Source organism: Eufriesea mexicana, unplaced genomic scaffold (assembly GCF_001483705.2).
Source record: "Eufriesea mexicana isolate 0111107269 unplaced genomic scaffold, ASM148370v2 scaffold76, whole genome shotgun sequence".
Lineage (NCBI taxonomy): Eukaryota > Metazoa > Arthropoda > Insecta > Hymenoptera > Apidae > Eufriesea > Eufriesea mexicana.
In genome coordinates this window covers 1,111,129-1,129,569 of record NW_016908289.1, presented here as the reverse complement: position 1 = coordinate 1,129,569, position 18,441 = coordinate 1,111,129, and the positions used below count along the sequence as shown (strand labels likewise).

Genomic DNA, 18,441 nt, shown 5'->3' with positions numbered 1-18,441 from the left:
GGGCTGGGCGGTTCAGAAGCCGTTCCAGCGTCGATTTATTGGTCGGATATCGTTCGATCGGAGCCACGGAAAACGAGGAGCGTGAAATCGGCCGAAAGAGGAGTGGAAGAAAGAACCAAGCAGTAGTTTCGCGGTAACACGTTGCATGGCTCGTGCGACGAATCCACCGCGCATGCGCCGTGTTAGACTCCCCGAGAGTTATCCAATTCGGTTTACGCTTTCAGCTACTTTCCTTTTTGTTTCGCGTCGTGCTCGCTGAGCAGCATTAATTCCTTAACGCCGTGCTAACACTTGCGAGTTACTTTCGGCGCGTCGTTTGACTATGCTTCCTGTTATGACAGAGATTCTGCCCCCTTGCGCGGACTACTCGAACTAAGTTAGGTGTGTCGCTGCAGTCGTTTTCCCTGGACGATCGTTCGGAAGTAATGGATATATATTGATCGATATGTGTTCGTGATAGGGATTGGGTGATAGGTTAGAATGTTCGGAGGCGAAATTAACGAGAAAGATCGGTATCTGAGATGGAGGACTGTGTGGGATCTTGAACACCATGATGGTGGGTGTAATTCGAAAATGTTGCAATGGAGAATTGCGTGTTATTAAAGGAAGGTTGGAATTATCTTCAGGCATAGAGATATAGATGTGTAGTACCTTTTTTATTTCTCTGAGTAATTTTAAATCAATTTTAAGACGTTTTACTGGAAGATTACGGGTTGTTAAATGAAAGTCAAGGGTGTTTCTTGAATTAGTGAAACCTTCCTAACCTTAAACTTAGCTTTCCTAGGATATTATTAAGTATGCTGGAGACTTTTATTGGTTGTTCCTTATTTATTTTAATAAGAATCAATGAAGTATCTAAATGAAGTTTGTTAGATAACACTTCATTGCCGATCGAGCTATTACCTTTGGAATATCAGCGGATATTTACGATTTGTAGGTCATTGGCCCACAAAACGTGTTTGTCACTCCGTCTCAAGAATCGATCACATCGCCAGTCTAATCACGTCAATTTCAGCTTTTGAATCCTTTCGTCATCCGCCTTTCGACTCTTTTTGTATTATAATTTCCTGCCAATTTCACGCCTTGGGTGGAGAATACCTTGTTTTTTCTTGCACCAGGGAAACATAACGGATTTTCCTTTCATTCTGTGGTTCTCGCGATTTTGCGTTTTGTCCTCCTTCGATTTACTTTCACTCTTTTTCTTCCTAAACACTCGATGGAATAATACACTATTGTGTTCCGTGCTCAACATTGGAAAGTTCGTATTCAAATTTTGCACAAGAGGTTTTCTTCCCGCAATTTCTTTCCTTAGTCTGCCGGTCGAGTCGTAGCGGCGGCGTTTTTCGAAATTTCACGAATTTTCAAATTTTCAGACCATCCTCGTTACTCGTAACTTCGCGTTTACGTAACGAACCGGTGAAAGCTGAAACCAGTGTCGTGTTCGACTTGTCTTTGTCGCGACGTTTAAAACTAAAGGCAATTATTTTTTCCCAAAACGAGGAATTTCATTTTGACGCTTATTTGAAAAATTTGTTTCCTAAGCCCGGTTTTCAATGATTTTTGAACTCCTTTTAAGTCGCGAGTCTACGAAGATCGATTCCTTCTGCTTTTACTCGGAGGATGAAGTTTCTAATGCAAAGACGTGTTGAGCAGTCGAAATGCGAGACAAGTAGAACTCGTTTGACACGACCGAGTTGAGGTACCCGATATCGGAGAAGTACCTTAAGTAGTTTCTGTTTATTTAAAGTAATCGTATCAATTAGAAATTTCAAACCACGTTTTTGTATTTTCTTTTTGTTTATTGTCTTTGTAGATATTTATCTAATTTTAATAATTGTCAAATTTAATTATTGTTCAGTGTGTTTTTAAATTTTCAGCGATACTTTCCACTTTTGAAATTTTTGAAATTTTCTATTTCTTCAGTTTTTCTAATTTTTTCCTAGTCTTAAAGTCTCTTTCTTTTCAAGCTTATCAATTTGATTCCAAGTTGATACTTAAATCCCATTGTCATATTTAAAAAAAATTCTTTTGATTAGTCTCACAATTATTCTACTAATTTTTCTATCCATGGCCAAAAAATTTCTTTACCAATATTGTCTCTATAGGTCAAATAAAAAATTTAGGAATACAATTATGAATCTTTGCCCGAAAATCGGCTACCAATTTGCGTAGAGTATAACCATGAAATTCCCCCGTTAAATTATCCTCGAAACTACCAACCTGACCCAGAACCGAACTGTTAATTCGCTCAAAATTCAATTTTCCCAGAAAGCATCCGTCACTAATTTCGTTCGAAATCGAACGATTAATTCCGCTACGAATTCTCCAATAATTGGTGAAAAAATTCAGTTTCCCTTATACAAGCGAAATAGGTGGTATATTTAACTCGACCAGCCAGCTGGCACGATGCCTAGTTGACTCGCCTTCGCGCTATAGGGTGATTCGCTGTGTATTCGAGGTAAAGGCTGATCCTCACCACGCGGCGAAGTTATCAGTGATGAGGCTGCCGGCTTTGGACTGACAGGGACGAGTATCAGCGACCGTAGTGGTACACCTTGGCATTGACCGGCTTGCTCTGCAAGGCAACTCGCTTGCATAATATGCTCGTCTCGTTCATCCCGCGGCACCGCTGGATTATTCTCTCCTCTCCTCTCAGACAGACTACCTTTAACGGTAGTATTACACGCGAGAACGCGATGTATCCGCCGCTTCTCCGTTTCGGTGAACGGCGCTATTCGGATGTAACGCGTACGTGACTCACTGCGTGCAGCGTTCGAATGTTTATAATGGTGGATTCCGATGAACAGGATATGCTCAAGGTATTGTCGCGTTTGTGAGGAGACAGAAGCTTTCAGTTGTAAAAATGTCACAGTTGTAAGCGATATAAGGAATATTTAACGAATCGATTTGATTACTGCACCGTGTTAAGGGGAGACTGTTAGTTGCTCGAATTTGGCGCTAGATGGCAGCGTGCACGGTCCGGTGAATTGGAATTAAGATGGCAGCGAGATTTGAACTTAATTACGGAACCTCTGCTTTTAATGCTGTTATAATTTAACCGGGGCACTCTTGCAAGATTGAATTGATATTTTTAACGACGTTTCAGAGATTAGAAACTGTCAGTGCTAATAGATTCGCTTGGGTAACGGTAACAAATTTGGCAATGTAATTAATAAAATTCTGCGAGTAAATTTTATGAATTATAAATCAGTTTACTGGCATATTCGATCTGAAATTGTAAAAAGCGATGCAGTAGGTATGCAATCCGTGAGTTACAAGTATCAATTTGCTAATTTTATTAGTTGATAAATTATTGCGCAAGTGGGCGCTAGAAATATTTTATGGTTCTTTTCGATTACCGTGTTATTAGAGTTATTAATTTCACGTTTTTCACGATAGATGGCAGTTCGCAGTTGTGTACGTTAGAACTGAAACTATAACAAGAAGCTCGTACTAATTTTATCGAATTTTATATTTCATTTTAGATCCCTATTTCTCGTAATTTCTTAGTTATATTTTTTAATTTTGTTCTATAAAATATAAAGGTTATATAAAATTTAATTTCACTCTAATTGAATCTAAGGCATCAGAAAGCCTTGTCTACATGATCAAATTTTTTCAACTTTCTAACACGAATATCCATATCTGTTCTCAAAGCATAATATTATTATCATTATTATATTTTAAAATTATTTCAGTGCGTGTGATAAATCATGCTTCTTATAGCGGAAGTTGTAACTTTACAGCAACTATAATTCTGACAACTGCATTTTCATGAATTTACAGCAATATCCTCGAATATCTGTTTATCGAAATCTTGAAATATTATCATAGTACTTATTTTAAAAATTGGGAGAGAGGGGAGGACAGTTTATCGAGTCACGATGCCGTTTTATCAAAGGTATACCTACACGCATTATACAGAGCTATCAGAATGCATATGGCGTGCGCGACCAATACCGGTTTACGTTTTTGTTGCGACTGTAAAAGCTGTACCGGTCAGACAAGGTTAACGGCCCAATTTTTTCCATCGCGCGAACATCGTCATTTTTCTGTTTCGATTTTTCCCCCCTCTTGAATTTATTGTTACAAACAAATGACGAAATTTTTCGCGATACAAGGATATGCAGATTTCTCCTGCCTTGAATTACTTCTGCGATACGTGTTCCAACGTGGATCGCGAAATCTATACCCGTCGATGCAGTTAGACGATCACTTGAAAAATTTTAAACGCGAGTCCGACATTTTGGAAATTACACATTCCATTTATGTTAGACGCAGGTATCATTTTTCCTCCTTTCTTCGGTCTCTTGAATAGCAATTGAATAAATTTTTCCTTTATTTGTATACAATTTTTGCTGTATTGTTGAGTTTCAATTGCTCGTTTCGTAACATATATTTGTCTTTCCTTTTTTCAAATTTTGAAGCGTCGAATAGCGATTAACTTTTTCTGCGATTTCGGTACAATTTTGAAACTTTAATTTTGGAGATGGAACGACACGTTGCTGAATTTCTTCTAAAATACCTTTATAAGCAAATTGTTTGCTCGTGGTTAAAAACAAAAATTGCATTTCCCTACTTTGATTAAAAATTTGAGAACAACGATATTAACCCTTTGCACTCGACGATTTTTTGGCTAAATAAGATATCGTATAATAATTAACACGTAGAATTATTTGATTTCGATATCTCGCACACCGTTACATTACCTTAAATTTGACATATTAATTAATGTCGATCTTCGAAATTTTATCAAATGGTGACTGAAGGGTGCCTCTCGAGTGCAAAGGGTTAATCCAACAGTATAACACAGTATAACAGTATAACAGTATAACACAAAAGCTGTTTTGAAAAATCTTAAATATAAAAAGGTACGACTATACCAAGTGCTTTGACACTTAAATTTAAGATTTTTCAAAAAGTGGAGTTAATCGATTTGCGCAATGAACAGTTCATATACTGTTTATTTTACAGAACTGTTTATCCTATACCTCGTAGCTCGATAAAAATTTAAATTGGCGTTAAATCAACATCTCAAATCTTCAGCAATCTCATTACAATTCAACTCGTAATTCGTACTGTTCCAAAATTATTTTCATGCGTAGTGCTATTCGACACTGAACCAAGCACCGACAACAGTCATAAACCTCCGTGACGCGTTAATTCCTACGATAAACACGTCTCCGCTAATTTCATCAGCAAGTTAGCCCGCGATTTTCCTCAGCGCGTTCATTTGCTCGCGTTTGCGACGCATGCGCACGATTCTCGCTCGCAGATGGTATCACGTGGTAGCCTACTCGGGAAAAGAGCCAATACACGATGGCTGACCTTTCGTTCTCCAGCATCTGAAATAGATGTCCCGGTTAGAGCGTCCGTTTTAGGCAAAAATCGATCCCAAGGTCTGTCGTGTTCATCAATTAACCACCAGCTTCCAATTAGTCACCGATTAGTCGTTCAGAGATTTTTAACATTTAATAAGCCTCGTTTCGACCAAGGTCTCTGCACTCAAAGGCTGAAGTCTTATGCCAAACGGTGTTATAATTCAGCCGGTTACGGCTGGGAAACGCGATTATTCGTCATCCGTCCTGTTAACGAACAAGTTCTTGGCGATCCGTTTTACACGATCTCGCCATAAGATCCATGGACTCACCTAATAAGCGCGATAAGCCTGAAGAAATTTCGTTACGCCATTTTCACGTAGTAGTATCTTCTTTTGTGCGAGCTTTGTCATAACTGTGTCATAATTCGAAATTGCTCGAATAAAATATTTTATTCGTAACATTTTTTAAAATGTAGCTTTCCAAAATTATTAATAATTTCTGGTTTCGAATTTCGAGTATATGAAAATTTATATATTTATGTATAGATGAAGAATAAACGAAAAATTAGGTCGCAGTTATAAAATTATAGTAGTGAGAAAATAAAAATGTTGGGACTGTTAAGCTAGATAATAGCAGAGGTGTACAAATATTAGGTTTTATCATGAAGCAGAATATACATCTTTTCTGTTTCTATTTGATCGCTTCTTTGCGATTTCATTCAACTCTATTGTATAATTTTTATTTTCTTTAAAAATTAGAGAGCTCGTGGTATTCAAATATCCACTCTCTTTAGCAAGTTTGCTTTGTTTTATGGTACTTCGTCACTTAACACGCTTAAATTGCTAATTTTTTAAATTCCTTAAAGACCCCAATTATTTGCCTCATTGCGATTCGCAATTCTCTGTTAAATTCACAAAATTTTTCGTATAATTATTAATTATCGATCATTTCGCGATTACTAACACCGTTAGAATGCTCAACTTAACCTTAGAACTACGTTAACGTTTCACCTAACCTCTACGTCGTATCCTAACATTGAAATGCTTCGACAGAATCACATGACCAATTGCAATCTCGGTATTTCCTCGAAAGGAATTAAGAACGTTTAAAGTATTCGATGAATAATCCTCGATAAATCTCGCTAACGTTCCAACCTGTTATTTATCCTCAGCCACCCACGATATTACGAAAGTTTTAACCTAGAAACTTTTCCCATCTGGCTGCGTAACGCAACCGCCACGCGGAGACGAGAATCCCTAGATCCTCTTAGCCCTCTGTCGTCTGTCATCCCGCAAGACTTTCGTCAGGCGTTGCCTTACAAATCAAACAGGTTTAGTCCCGATGAATCACTGCCAGATGACGACTCCGTCGTTTCCTCCGCGGCGTTCCACGCCCTCTAGACAACTCCGTTTCGCGCGCGTTCCCACGTTTCCACGCGACCCTGTGCAGCATGGCGCGCATCACGCCTGCGATGATAGACGCAATTAAGGACCGTTGGACAAGAGGGAAAGCGACGAAGGTTACGCCAAGGTCCACAGTATTTTTACCCATCGTCCCTCTTTCGATATCTCGAGCTCTTTCGACTACTCCAGATCGCGGTAAGAATTTATCGCCGTTCCGATGCGCTCGTGGTCATCCGGTTAATAATTTATGGCCGCTTCGACGTTTATTTCAAGCGCTTTTTTCTTTATATCAGATAACACTTCCCCTCGAGTAGAACTCAACACAGTGGAATTCCTACGAAGACGTTTGTGCCTCGACGTGTTCGCGTCTCGAGAGTGAGTTAGCGGTTGTTTAATCTTCCGATTGGTCTAGCCTGGAGTTCCAACCTTGTGTCCGATTATAGATACAGTTTCGCTTGTTCCTTGTCGCGATTGGACGAGCAGTAGCCATGGAGGCTACTGGAAAGGAGATCGAAGAATGACAGTGAAATATCAGGTTGTAGAGAGTAGTGATAAATCTAGATTATCGGTAGTGTAGGAATATACTTCTGTGTCCGATAAAAATTCCTTTTTTAATTCCTCCTGCGTTTTTATCGTCGAATACTCCTTCCGGTTATGTGATCTGCTATTTCCGTCATAGTAGGGACATCTATGGTAAATAAACCGAGTATACCGAGGTAATAAGGCATACTCGTTCAGCTAAGATAAATTTATTAAATTAAAATTTGTACCGAGTCAGTCGTTATATGGGTTATAATAAATAATTCTATTTATTAACTCTTGGAACTCCGGTGGCGCCACTGCGGCGAGATTACTAAGCTGCAATTTACTACTTGGTTCCGTTTTCACCACTGGAAATGAGAAGACCGAGTAAGTCTGCTTTATTAATTCTTTTCTTTCTTTTTTAAATAATATTTTTTATTTCCAAATGCTTTCCGTTACGAAGATCTTTTTGGATTTACTGATCGATTTAATTAAAAATGCACGGAGTGCAAAAGGTTAAAATAAAATTCTGAGAATCGGAATACTCGTGTTTATAATTATCATTTATCACAACCGGAAGGAGTTAAGTTATGGAGTATAATACCAGCAGAGATCCTTTTTCTGTTGCCGTTTTTGTTCTTTATTCACCTTGCGGTTCTACGCTGGGACCATTAGCGATCCAGAAAGAGTCAATCGATCGTCAAGCATAGCTGTGATTTTTCTCTATTAGTCGTGGTCTCGGTCGATGCGATAACTAGGTGAAATGCTCGATGAAAATTAGATTTCTAGATCGTAATTCGCCTCGCCTCTTGTATCGCTATGCGATCTTAGGCCCATTGAAACAAGGACGCGTTGCTCAATCGACGTTGCCGGAGAGTTCACCATGGCAATAATCGCGAAATGAGCACGATCATTTGTCCCAATTCCATTTAATTGCTCGACGATCGTTGTAGGGGCATCGAGCTGACATGCTTGATTTAAGGCTAACGAACGTCCAAGCAAATCCCTAATATCAGATCTTCATGATCTCTGGCATTCGGAAATGCAGCATTAATGACCAGGAGCTATCATTTTTGCTCCTCCACAATCTCATAAATGGATTGGTAATAAAAAGTAAATGCAACTTCTGATCTCTAGAATCTGATCTCTATGTTAATCGCTGTTTTATAGTATACCATGAATTATTTAGCAACTTCTTTTTTCGAGCACACATAATTGATAAATAATTATTTAGTGTCATTTGCTACGAGCTTTTACACAGCTTGATTTGCCAGCAAGAAATGGTGTATTTCTTCATGGTGTACGTCAACAATTTAAGATATTGTGTTTACATTACGATAATGGGAACTTGTTCTTTCAAAGTATTCGAAAATTGAAATATTAAATTGCTTCGAAATTAATTTTTTGGTTATTCTTTATCCAAATGTAAAAGATTCAACATTTCGAGATGACGTATACGTAATATATGCCATAAATAATTATTTCACGTTACACGTTATGAACTGTCATAGTCCTTATTTTGAAACGAGGCTGCTGAAAAGTGGACACTTATTTCGTTCACAAATCGGTTATTATTTCGAATAATAAAGAAACGGTTACAGCTGGACTATGAAATACCGTAGGTGGCACATTTGCATGAATTCTCTTAATGATTCTTTCAAGCTAAATCTAATCTCAGAACAGAGTATGCATCCACCTCGTAGCCTAAGTTACCATTCATCCGCGACCCGCCTACTCGCAGTTGCCATAACGACTTACATTATGCGTTCGTAATCTCTCAATGGGACAATCGATCCTTCAGTGTGACAAGAAAACAAGAGTAATCGGCGAAAGTCCTCGTACATACGAAAAGATCACACTTGCAGCTATTAAACGCTAGACCTAAAGAATCCACTGAGAGGACAGGTTAAGAAGGTCCAGAATTGTCCTTCCAAGTGTCACGAAGACAACACGGAGAATAATTAACAAGAGCTTCGTACGGTATCCAAAGATAGACCGCAGAGAGATAAAAGTGAAACTAGATATAGATATATCCTCGCAGATGCTTAAAAATGGACTTAAAGAACTTGGTGCAAGGATAAGATGAGGATTTTCCAAGTGTCATAAAGGCAAAGACAAAGATAGAAAGAGGAAGAACTCTAGGACTCTTGCAAGTGTCAAAAGATGGACTTAAAAAGTAGTACACTGAGATAGTAGTGCACTGAGAAGGTTCTACATTATGGTTCTAGGTACCATAAAGGTAACACGATGGGTGTCGAAAGATGTCACACGTAAAGAAAAATAAGTATAGTACCTTTACAATTATCAGAAGATAGATGAAAGGACCCAGTGCAAGATCAGAATATCTCTAATATTAGTAAGACAGAGTCAAAAATTTATCAGGTATCTACCTATAATTATAATTAACTACAACAATCTGTAGTTTGAATTAAAATCCACTAGCAGTTAGTAAATATTTGAATACTCCTACGGTGCATAAACAATTTTAGAATAAGATATATTCTTATAGTTACTGTTGCACAAGAAGACAGTGCACCCAAAAAGACCAAATTGCGACTTGTTTTCATTACGCGAAGCGATGAAAGCGATTGCGAATCACTGGCTACTTCGTCCCAGTCTGCCAAGTGGATCGGTTTCTCGAAAACGTATCTCCTCCGGTTTTTGCCTTCGTTTTCGTCGATGCAGTTATGTCAAAGTGAAAGCCGCCTGCTTAACGGCAAATAGGAAGCACACGGTGATCTCCACTGCGTTAACGACGAATCCGCGGTGTAATTAAGCGGACACGTGAACAGGGGGCCCCGGCTTACGCGTCGATCTCTGCCGGAAACCCCAACTTTCGCGAGCGTGGAACTACTGACCGGATGCCACGTAGAGCGACGTGAGAACTCGAGGATCGCTGGCAGCAGAATGCTACTGCGTCCTTTTTCCCCTCTTTTCCTCGATTATCCATCGGCCGCTGTCACATAGATTCGCGTGATGAACGATTTCTTTCTCGGCTTTCCGCGTTAGGGGATCGGTTGGAACGTTGCCGTCCCCCTTCTACCAGCTCTGCCCTCCACGAACGAACAATAATAATCTACATCCCGTCTGCCATCGGCTACGCAGGTTGGAACGTTTCTCGGAAGTGTCAGAATATTTCAGTTGCTCCTTTGGCTGGAAGAAAGGTACCATAAATCGGATCAACCGGTAGCCACAGTTTGTTATCTCCGGTGTCTAAATGTCACAAGTTGTACGGGAATATTCCCCGTTGTCGATTTGTGAAAGCTCCCGCTTCGAATAACGTTAGTCACGGAGCCGATCATTCATTATAACCGAGTCTCACGATCCGGTTCTCTTTCCTCCGATCCTACCGATCGCCAGTGATTCCGTTTCAGCAGCGCGACTGTTTTCCCCTCCGTCGACTCGTTGGCTGGTAATTATCGCGCACGCTCGATAAAGTGGAAGGAAAAAAAGAATCTCGTTGATAAATATTCATGTCTGGCAAACGCAAGGACTCCGATCCTGACGCGTACGCTCGCGACCACGTGAACCGCTATTCCACGATGATTCACGAGAAGTTATGCCGATCATGTCCGTTATATAAATTCCCCGGGTATGCAGCCGCGACAACGCGCTAATCGATCGTTATTCGTGTACTCGGAAACGCGAGTGTCCATTCCGTCAGCCTCTTCCTCCTAATTGCTCTCGCCGACGAGGATAAACCGTTGCCACGAAACGATCTCGCGTCTTCTCGATTCGCTCGAATCGATACCTGCTCGAGTCACGCGTGAAGAAATTTCTGATTATCCCGTCTACTTTCACGTATACCCTGAGATAAAGACCGTGATCAAAATTCCACTTTATTGAGGCCCGGTGGTACACTTAGCCCGGTGGCTACGCTCGATACCTCTTAAATCGTCTCGATTCCAGTAATTGATACCTAGACACGTATGTTGCGTCTCTCGCACGTAGCCAGAGATATAGACAGTTATGAAAATTCCGTCTCACCGAGACCCCCCGTACACGTAGCCCGATAATCGAACTCGTGAGTTCATTAGAACCCGAGATTTAACGTCACCTGGATTCTCTTAATCGATAGTAAAACTCACGTCATTTACTGTGCGATCAGCTACGTCTTCTTCCGCGTACACCCCGAGACAAAAACCCCGGGGGAAATTCCATTTGAGACCTAGTGGTACCACGCTTTGTAGGCGAATTTGATAGGAAAAAAGGGGACTCACGATGTTCTTCTAAGCTCCGATCCACCGTGCCAAGTATCTCCCTGTGTTCAGACGCGTGCTACTCGGCGCTCATCTACGAGCAAATCACACACGCGCGTTTTAGTCCTCTCGGATAATTGGTCGAACGGACGCAAGGGTCGATTACGGAACTGGTATCACCGAGACGTGGCCATAACACGCGAAGGCAGCTCGCGGCCGCGCTGTACCACTCACTGTGTCCCGCTGCACTTGGACGACGATGAAGAAACGAGTAACCTCCCGGTCCGCGTGACCGCGGATCTTTATATCGGTGGATCCTACTGGCCCTGCGCCAGTGTGTCCCACTCCCTGACGCGCGACACCAGACGACAGCAGGAGGCCCAACACGCCGCACAGTCTGCAACGTAGTTGTGCAGGCTCTACGCTCCCGGGCTGGCTATAGGGGACCGTGCTACTCGCGGCTCAAGGGACAACAGGCCGAGTGGATCGTGTGTGTCACGAGGTTCTCCTACGACTGCCGCGCCAGACGATCACGTTGTTCCGCTTGCACGCCTCTTTCACCCTTCCTTTTTGCGCCCGACACGAGCCCCTCCCCTCTTCCGCGACGCCGGAATCGGTCCCCCATGGCGGGAACAAGCCGCGATCGCAGGAAAACCGCAGCGATTTCCACCTCTCTGTACAGCGTGGCTGCTCCTACGCGCACCTTACGGTCCTCGTGTCTTTTCTCCGCTTTGGGACCCTCCGTGAGTGTCAGAGAGACCTGGATCCTTTTTATTGTCTATTTTCCAGTGGATGTAAATTAGGGGGTTGAAATGGTCTTATCTAGACTACGCGGGGTGTGTAAATTATGTTTGAAATAGAGGCTCTGGAGTCTAAACTTCTCTTGCTTTTGAGAGACTTGAATTCACGTAATTGGAATTTTATGGGAAAAAGAATTTTGGAAATCATGGTTCACAGGTCAGGGATTATTAATCGTGTCAGAAGATTGGTTTAGTAGTACTATGTTGATTTCCTTGTCGCTAGTGTTGATTTCTATGCCACGTGACATAATAGAGGCCCACAATAATTTATCTTTGAATGTATTTCAAATATTTACAGAAATATTAAATTAATCTATTAAATGCTAAATTTAAAATAGTTTCAGATATCTATGTCTTGATTTCGGTTTAATCAAATTAATTCCCAGTTAGTTACAACGGTGTTCAAAGTGGCCTAAAAGGGAAACTGAGGAATTTCGTGAATCTTAATGATTCGACTTGAAGCTTTTACGTTTGCGTCGTCATCGTTGCCCAGGCGCTCGTGCGTCGGAAAGAAAAAGTTTGAAGAAGTGGCCCGTCGTTTTGTTTTGTTTTGTTTTTGCGTCACTGACACTTGGCAGCTAGTCTACGGAATTCGTATTTTTATGCGACCGCCACGATATGTGTTAATAGTATTCAAGGCTCCGGAGCGCAAACTGTGTCCTTTTCTACGATGTTTCGTCGGCATTGTGAACGCGTTCATACCAAAACAGATCTTCTATTTACATATTATTTATTCGGATCACCGACGGATTTAATTTGTATTAATTAAAAGGCACATTTACAAATTTCAAGTTCAACCGGTGCATATGGAAATTATAATATCGAAACTGAAAATTGAATTTGTTATTCATACCGGCATTTTAATCGTCCAAGCCAGTGGTTTTCAACCTTGCTTCCTAGTACACCACTGGTTTATATGTGGTGTAATCACGTACCATTTTGCGGATTGGTATCTCTCCGTCGTGGTATACTTCGTTGGGAATGATTTCAAAATTTTATCCAATTTGGATCAGCTTGCTACTTGCTACATCCTGAGAACTACTGATCTAAATAATTTTGTATTCATGTAAAATCTACTATTAAACGTAAAACCTGTTTTTAGGAATGATCCTTTTTAATTGGACGTTTCAAATTTAATTCGATGATTTCATATGGCGACAGAAATGATTTCGTTGTATACAATTCAGCATCGTATAATATGTCGGGAAGCTAATTTTAAAGAATGCTAATCGATTGTAGACGTAAAGCTTGTTGACTGGCGAAGGTGAGTAAGCACTGCACCTTTGAGAAATTAGCATGTCGACGGTATGACTCTTAATCCCCGATTATCAGTGTTACCAAACACTTTGGATGTTATTCACCCAGCATTGACGAGATACGGGACTCGCACTGTCGAGTTAACGATTGTCCTCAAATCGGTTAGCTGTATCGCTAAATACCACGTACGTATTCTGAACGCTTTTATGCATGGTCCTAAATTAAACGAAAACAAGATCTTTTTGGTCGGTATTTACGTCAGTTCTCTTAATTAAGCAAATCAGTATCGACAGTTGTATTTTATACAAAGGTAAACGAGCTATTAAGTGTCATTACCAAACAGGATATCAAGCTAAATAAGGAAAGAATTGATTTAGATCAATCGATATTTACATTTCTTACGGTGTAAATATTTATTATACAACCTTTAATGTTTACGTAATTTACATTACGATCATTCCAATTTAATATGTGTTAATACAGCATAATCGTGTCATCGTACCTTTCAATTCGATGGTATTCGAAGCATTTCCGTCCAAACTCTTGAGGAGACTCATATGGAATATTCATTTATAATTTATTGTATAAGTATATTTTTTGAATAACAGAAATTTCCTTCTATACTTTTTTAAATTGTTTAAAAATTGTGTTAAACTACGTCTATTTAATTCAGTTTAAGAATTTAGTAGTATTGTTTCTAACGCTGATTTCAGTTACGTGAAATCGGCTTCTGGATAGCTTTGATTGTAATCATCATCTAAATTAAGTCATTATTCAGTGAACATATTTGCAGCCATTATTTTTTCGATACAGTCACTTCTTTTTTGTCTAGTATCATGGTTCTATCCTTTAGATGCGTAATGCTGACTTGCATTGTCATGCATAACAATACTTCAGCTGACTTTTGTACTATCAGTACAATCGATATCAATAATGTGGTATTTTTAGTACAATATTTACAAGCAAAAAGAATTTCTTCTGTTTAGGATACTTATATCAAATTATATAGGTCAGTTCCTAACCCTTTTGCCATAGTGATACGTCAAGTGTGCACTGTTATGGTCAGACAATAAGATTGTGTAAATGATTAAGTTTTCATTCAAGTTATCTCAAGTTAATATACAAATACAAATTTTGTCATGTCCAAATTTACGTGGAAAATTTCGTAGAAGAAAATACATCTAGACATTGTAAATTAGAGAAACAATGGTGCGATTACTTCATTAGAAATTATTATCTTAAATCGAAGGAATTAGCAACTCGGCTGTTGATTAATTTGAAATTGTAACAGTCACCTTCGCTATAGAGCGAGTTAATCGACCATAATCACCTTCACCGGCGGTATAATAGAAATTCCTTCAAACAGGATCCCAAACCTTCTAAACGAAGAATTCCCGCACTACCAGTCATTATTCCCGTCGATTAAATAATTCCTTTTTCAATTAAATAATTCCCGCAATTTTTTCGATAATACCATCTATGCAACGCGATACGATCGCGTTCCTCGTAAACGGAAACGGAGCTGGAAAAACCTGCTTTTTACCCATCTATAACGCGGTGACTCCATGAAGCAGGCATTCGCAACAGGTCTCCTCTCCCGCGTGGTGGCGCGCCGATATTTTTGCCCGCGATCCACGGACTTGCAAGTGGCCCTGTTACGTCGCGCGACGCGTGCGCTCCTTTACGTAAATCCTTACGTGTCTCTCTCGTTAGGGCCGCGTTCCTTCGCCCGTGTCGGCTTAACGTCTCAATCGAGCGAGCACGGACGGAGAAGGGAGCGAGGAGAGACACCGTCGAGAGACGTAAAATCGTCGAACATTCCACGCGCACGCTTATTAGGCGACCGTGTCAGCTTCGGTAACGAGCAAGGAAACGGAGATACGTCGGACCCCTGGAACAATCATGCCACTCAGGAATCACCTTGCGTGAATGCGTGCTGCATGTTAATTGACGTGGCTGCTGATCTCGGTTAATAATTGTCGCCTGGTTATTCCCCTTTTCCTTCGTACTTTTTTGTCCCCGTCTCGTAGCTGTCAACACGTAGGCGAGGTAACGAGGTAACACTCGCCTCTGACGGATGGAAAGGAAATGGGTTGGGTTGACGTTTCTTCGCATTTCGTGGGCTTTTAAAAAACAAAGTTTACGAGGTGTAAGATAGACCGGGAGCCTTGAGACTTCTGGCTACCGGAGCTTCTGGCTCAACGCGTGCTTTTTATGGTCGTGAAAGGAGAGCTTATATTCGTAGATTGTACTGCGAATTTAGGTTTCGAAGGTATAGGGTAGATGTATAGAGTAGATATGAGTTGGATAGAAAGTAAATGGTGTCAATGAAAAGATAACGGTATATAATTCTACTCTACTGTAAGTAAGGGTCATTTCTATGTGTCATAATTTAGTAATTGAAACTATCCGCTATTGTGAACGAACCCTTGCGGAAGCGCGCGCATCCACCAAATATGGCCGACGTGGCAGTGTACGCGTCGGACGGTTCTCAGGCTTCTATTAATTTTTACTCGTGCCGTGTGATAAAGGTTTCGGGGAAGCATCAGAAAGTATCGGAATCGTCGTTCGGATCAGTGGGGAAGTAAATTTGAACGTCATCGAAGATGCAGGTACTTATTATTTATCGAAACATGTTCAAGTTCTTATGGTTATCGCACGTTGTACTTGTAAATTGCGTATGCAACTTCTGCAGATTTAAACAAATTGTTGTGTTATTGTTAATCAGAAATAACACGGTTTGTTAATTCTACGTTGCATTTCGTGTAATGGAGTGTATTTTTAGACAGCACGTGCGCAGATCTCGATCGGTGCACGAAAGAGCGCGCGAAAATGTTTCGCCATGCTGGTCACGTGCCATAAACACGACGTGCGCGGAAGTTTGGCCCACTTGTCGCGCATGCGTTCACGAAATTTCCATCGCCACCGTAGATAAGCATCGTCGATATATATACTTCTCTACGAGGTCGTTTTCTTCTTATGTTTTAGTCTACTTTCAGACTTCTTGAAATCGTGTGTCTTTAATATTTCATACACCATTGTAGACTACGTTTGCATTATTCTCGGTGATTCCTTTTTCAGAAATGTACGTTGAGAGAGAAAAGAGTCAAAGAAGGAACAATTTTTATTAATTTTATGAAGTTATACTGTTTTTAAAGCGAAGGCACTGTTTTGTCGCTATATTTTATTATTGCTGGAGAGTTACGCGGTATGGTGCTACAGCGAGTGTAAAAGGTATTCATGCAAAGATTAATTTCACACAAAATTTAATCTACAGTTTGTCAATAAGATTATAGACTGTTTCAGAGGTTTGTAAAGTAAAAAATCAATTATTTATACTCGTTATTTTGTAATTAGAATTTAGTGGAATACTTTTTAAAAATTCGCTTTTAGTTTTGTCAGCATCCATTTCTAAATTTTATTTTGTATGGGATATAAAGAAGTAGGAAAGAAAAGAATTAAAGTGTTGCAGATGCGAACTTAAAAATCAAAATGTGATCTGTCAACAAAACACTCTGTGATTATGTGACGTGGCTACTTCCTTTCGGCCCACGTTGTGTAAGAACCAGAGATTGTCGGTAACGACATGGAATTGTTTTGCACGTTCTTATCTCTTCATTTATATAAAGCATTTTGAGAAGTCAAGTGCGGTCCTAGTTTCTTCCTGTAAGCGTGTTTTACATTATTTAAAAATTATTAACACTTTCCTTATTGTCTTTTACGTGGTTTGCTTTGGAATTTAAACGTAAAATATCTCTACCAGGAAAAGGTCCGAGAATGTAAATTACCGGACTTTCTCGTCTTCGTCATTTTTTCTCATAAATCTGATTTACAACTTCTGTTTTTGCCGTTAAATAGATACCGCGGGTTAATTCTTTTACTAAATATTCGAGGCCTTAATTTTTTTTCTACAAAGCTGACAAAAATGTTTAACCATTTACATAACCTGCAATTAATTCGTCTCTAATTTATATAACCAAAATTCACGCTTCCGATATTAATAGAAATTCACCTTGCATTGACAGATTTAAATATTAACGAGTTTTTTGAAATAGACTCAAAATTCGATAATCTTTCCGAAAATCGTTCCGAAAATATATACCGCCATAAATTGTTCGCTAGTCAGTAATCTCTGCAGGCAATGGGATAAAAGTTTCCAGTGCACGGAATATAGCATTATCAATTTTTTCTCCGCGATCCAGTCGTAATCCTTACGCCACAAAATGTACGATCGCGACAACGTAACATCTGCTTCCTTCATACCATTTTAGCACACCGCGAACGAGAACTAAAAAACTCATTCCCAATGCTACGGTCAAAAAAATTACATCCCAGCCAAACACAACAGACCTTCGATCCTACGGCCACATACATCTACGTCTCCTCTCTTCTCGGGTAACCCAATACCCTAGCATCCACATTCCTCAACTCCCTATATAGCATACCGCGTGCATCGTCCCCAAATAGGCTCGAGCGAGTGGAATATCTGCAACAGTCGAGCTTGTACCGTACAAAATTCCCCTAGCCGTGTCGCGATATTCGCTGCATCATTAATGATCCTAAGAATTGATCTCGCGGCCATATTTGGTGGGGCGTCGACTCGATGACCCCTCGATCTCTCTTGCCGTTTTAAGTCGTCACATCCTGTATGCACTCGTGCTACGTCGACGACGATGACATAGTATTCCGGGTCCCTGACGACACCGTCGTGACGCACATCCTGAACCGGTGGTCAGGCTGCTGCACCACTGTCAGGAGGTATTTTTAAGGCTTGATCGTTCATTCACGTTTTTCCCAGGAACGTCTTGAGTCAGCATACACGGTAAGGACGTCCTGAGAAAGAGCAGCCCGTTCGATCCCCGCGAGAAGATCGCCGGCCGCATGAGGATGCGTGTTTATTTCGAACCGGTGTGTCTAGCACGCATGAGTCATCGGAAGA

At 40.4% G+C, this 18,441-nt stretch overlaps 2 protein-coding genes across 3 annotated transcripts in view; one reads left to right on the top strand and one right to left on the bottom strand.

The window, feature by feature from the left end:
• Positions 1 to 11,946, bottom strand: part of LOC108555135 (uncharacterized) — a 23,619-nt gene extending 11,673 nt beyond the window's left edge. Inside the window, exon 1 of one of the 2 annotated variants that reach the window (XM_017910664.1) lies at positions 11,467 to 11,946. The gene's annotated coding sequence lies outside the window, so the exon portion shown is untranslated. Of the gene's footprint in view, positions 1 to 11,334; positions 11,366 to 11,466 lie in introns of those variants that run through there. The other variant, XM_017910665.1, reaches the window with a different exon arrangement.
• The window catches only part of Naa15-16 (N-alpha-acetyltransferase 15/16), a 60,617-nt gene that overhangs the window by 14,683 nt on the left and 27,493 nt on the right, over positions 1 to 18,441 (top strand). The gene's annotated exons all lie outside the window — the stretch shown is intronic.